General features: G+C 40.7%; 1 pseudogene; it reads right to left on the bottom strand.

Annotated features, from left to right (window-relative positions):
* Positions 1 to 2278: 2278 nt before the first annotated feature.
* Positions 2279 to 3730, bottom strand: LOC146180126 (uncharacterized; annotated as a pseudogene).
* Positions 3731 to 4259: the final 529 nt, after the last annotated feature.

Genomic DNA, 4259 nt, shown 5'->3' with positions numbered 1-4259 from the left:
CAACACTTGTATTGGGTGCTCTCAGTGCAGGTTAAACCGCAATGGTCAAGATTGTCTAGAGCCCTCCATACAGCGTCACACAAAACCTCACTCTCACTCTATAGTGATCATTAACCTCCTTAAGCTAAAGACAAACCAAGACCAAACTACTAGCGAGCTTCCACTTTATCTCTTGCTTCACAATACCAACGATAGCCCTGGATGCTGTAGGAAGCATGGAGAAATAAATATACGTGTTTTCTTAGAGGAGCGAAGATATGAATTTGTGTTTGCGAGCGGGCAGAGAAGACGCTCCCACCCATAGAGAAGAACCGCTTTACAACGAAGGAGGGAGCTAATCCTAGCGGAAGTTTTTTCATATGACCAGCTTTGAAATTTGCCACGTCAGCAAGCTTTTGAGACTCAAACTTTATACTTTATAACGATAACGGAAATTCCGTCAGTTGATTTTACGTAAAAAAAATGAGGAGCAAAAATTTCTTTTCCTTCCAAGATTGACAAATTAAGTCTTGAGCATTAGCTATACATGAATAATATGTAAGGCTTTGCACACAACACGTACTGCCGTACAGTTTTTCTGCAGAAATTTACTGGTGAACTACATTCTACCCTCACTGAATGGATCGGCTCTAAATTGGCAGATATCGTTAATTTCGAAAACTTTTTGTCGCAGTTATCTGGCACCTCCCGTACGTCGTACCCAAGCCTTATTCGCGGATCAATGTTTCGCACCGACTAGACAAGGGGTACAATATGCTATCAAGGAGCAACTTATATTTATCTAATGTTTTGGTAGTTGCTCATGTTATTCTCTCTGCTAGCTTTCTTGTTGATTTCCAAATATTTTTACATCAAAGAAGCTCATGAGACTAACTTTTCCGCTCCATAATGTCAACCCTATTTTCCAACAATGAGTCTTCTGGCGTAATCTTGTGGGGTGTTTTTGTGTCACATCGAAAGCTAATTATTGCCGCATTTAAGCTGGCATTAGTGTACTATGGCACATGTAGCGCATGACGGTTCACACTCCATGAGGCGGTTTTAGATTTCCACATTAGGGTCTGTTGTGTTGGGTTTAGTGGCGCATAAGTAACTGAGTCTATCATGCGCCAAACCACAGGGTTAAATGCCGGTTTGATGTATTTTTAATAGATAGTAATTGTTCTTAACAATAGTTTGTGTATGATGTTAGCTTTCAAAAATTAAGAATGCAGGATATGTCAACGAGAGCATTTTCACTTATAAAACCAATGCCGGGTGTAAAGGAATGTGATCGTTGTATAACTTTGTGAAATGTTTCCTCCTTACTGTTTCAAACTTTTTACATGAGTACAAAGTGTGGTTTAAATTGAGGTCATTACAGCATGCATCACAAATGGGTTTGTCTTGTTTTGTGAGTAGAACCTTATGTGTGAGATGTTTGTGCCCTACAGGAAGGCGGCATACATTGACTTCTTTAAAACGCTCCTGGTAGATACTTCATTTCCATTCTCCAAACACAGGCTTTATCAAGTGAAGTTTGTTATTTACTACATTATTCGAAGTCTATTGTAATTTTCGTCTCCGTTTACAGTGTGCCAATTTCATGTAATCTTTAAATGGTACATTTATTTTCTTTATTTGTTTCTCTCGTGGTTGAGCCGCACATACATCTGCTCTCTCATTTCCTTTAATTTAAAAGTGACTTGGGACCCAAGAGAACTATAAGAAATAGATGTCTTAGTCCCTGTGCAGTGGCATTTGTTATGTTGTGTGTAATGTATCCAAGAAGCGATGTGACTGCATTAATGCGGTGGAGAGCTGTGAGTACGCTAAGGAAGCCTGTATAAATAATACTGTTTGTAATACTCTAACTATTTTCTCTACAGTGACAGAGATAGCGTAGCACTCAGCGGTGATGATCGATGCTGACATCGGAAGTCGTATTATTTTCTCCAATCTTCTTTGCACCCCTGCGCTTCCGATGTAATCATCTGTTTCTGAACCATCGGTATTGAAGCCTATCAAGGTGCTGTATTCAGGCGAAAGCCTTTAATGCCACATCTTTGTTGACAGAAGGTTGTCAGTAGAGTTGTCACGCTTTTGAGAGCGAGAGGTAAAATAAAAATAATAAACCTTTCTCCACAGGGAATCGAACCTCCACACCTTGGCTCCCCAGCCAGCTTGGATTCTCGTGCTTTGCCAACTTCGCCAGGCTCCGGATATTTTTTTGACATGGTATTTATTACAGGTAGTTGTGTACAGAAAAGGTTATGTACACAGACTATTTACAAAGCACTTAGCCGTTGCTGGGCTGCACAACAGGAAACACAACTAAAAGGCAGGCAAAGATAAAATCAGGTTGAAAGCCATTTGCATCATAAATGTCCTTAAGCAGCAGCATCATTCTGCTAAAATGGAGTCTAGGTGGAACAACAGGTTCAGCTTTGCGATCCAACATGCGTGTCTTCCACAAGCTATGAAGTCCAATCAGGAGAAACATGTCATATTGTTCGTAATCAGATTGTGTAACAGCAAGATACCACAGACTGTACAAATTTAGAATAAATTCTTTCTTTAGCGTTCTTTGCAGCACGTCCCAAAAGAAAATTGCGTTTTTGCAATTAATGAAACTGTGCTCAGTTGTTTAAGGCCCATCACACAGATGACAGTTTACAGAAGATGCAAAGATCCTGCAAAGATGCAAAGAAGATGCAAAGATTTTCCTAAGCGGCCATGTGTAAACAGGTAGAACTTCGGCGTGTAATTTAAAGAAAACTATTTTCGTGCAAGGAGAAATCTGCATTTTGCGCACCCTCTTTAGCACGTCGTGACCGTTAAAACCAAAGTATAAAGAATGATACAGTGGGGACGGAAAAAGCATTGCTATCAATTCCTTGTATAGTCTCTTGCGCGAAACAGAATATAAGTGCTCATTCGATAATCGTACTGTCAAAAACCTCACCGAAGCATAAACTTCCTGCATAAATCCCAGTAACTTTGGGCGGTTAGTAAAATCTGAAGAAGCCACGAAGTTGGGAAGCAAATTCATGAAATTATCTTGCAGGAATGCTCCTAATAATCGGATGTGAACAATCATGAAAAAAGAAGAAACGGGCAACTAACTGCCTGACATAAAGGTGCACTATGTCGAGCCCTCCTGCACAAACAGGTCTGAATAGAATATCACGCCGAATCGGTTCAAAATTTCATGACCAAATAAACGTCGCAAATATTTGGTGAAAACGCTTGATGTTATATTTCGCACTGTGCAGGACCTGAAGCACGTAATTAATTTTTGTCACCAGAAACATGTTGCAGGACTAAGCCCGACCGAAGATTGAAAGCTGATAGGGAACAAATGTATTAGCTTAACACTCGACGACTGGAACTGGATCGCTCTTTCCAGTAATTTGGACTTAATTGTATGAAGTGAAATGCCTAGATGTTTAGGGGGCATACATGACCATTCAACGCATGCATATAGGGGCGGTGTTGAACCCCGGGACCCAAACAAAAGGCCATAACTCTTGGAGCGATTCATCTGAGCCCCAGAAACAATGCCAAATTGTTCTATGCTGGATATAACTTTTTCTATGCTTGGTTTGTCACTGCACAGAAACGCCAGATCATCCGCATATGCAAGAACTTTAACCACATTTCCAAGGAGAGGGAAGCTTTAGATACTACTGCTATGTAAAACACTCAGGCAAAGTGGCTCCAAGTAAAAAGCAAAAAGCAGAGGAGACATCGGACAGCCTTGCTTCACAGGAGAGTTGATTGGTACGGGGCTTGATAGGTGGCCATTTACAATCAGGTGAGTCAAACAATTCTGTAGTAAAGGTCCACCGCCTTCAGTACTACAGAACCAGCATTCGCTAGCTCCATAACAGAAAACAGGAATGAATCGATTAAATGCTTTTGAACTCGATCAAATGCTTTTGCGAGGTCGACCTGAAGTAAAGCAACCTGATCATGAGATCAGGAGTACGATTCTAGGATTGAGCATGCAAAGTGTACATTACATTGAATGGCACGGCCCCTCACGCTGCACGTCTGGTGAGGGCCAATGGGAACCGACATTGCGAACTGTAGACGATTTGATAAAATTTTGGCGAAAATCTTGCAATCCACATTTGCCAGTGTGATTGGCCTTCCACTGAGCGTAATTTATATTTATCAGTACTCTTTGGAATTACGACTGTGTGACATTTTATAAAAGTCTAAGAAAGGGCTTCTATATCAAACCTCATCACGAATACATCTAGCAGGATATTAGC

Source organism: Amblyomma maculatum, chromosome 9, assembly GCF_055883805.1.
Source record: "Amblyomma maculatum isolate TAMU_Amacu chromosome 9, ASM5588380v1, whole genome shotgun sequence".
In the NCBI taxonomy this organism is placed as follows: domain Eukaryota; kingdom Metazoa; phylum Arthropoda; class Arachnida; order Ixodida; family Ixodidae; genus Amblyomma; species Amblyomma maculatum.
This window is presented reverse-complemented; position numbering and strand designations above follow the sequence as displayed.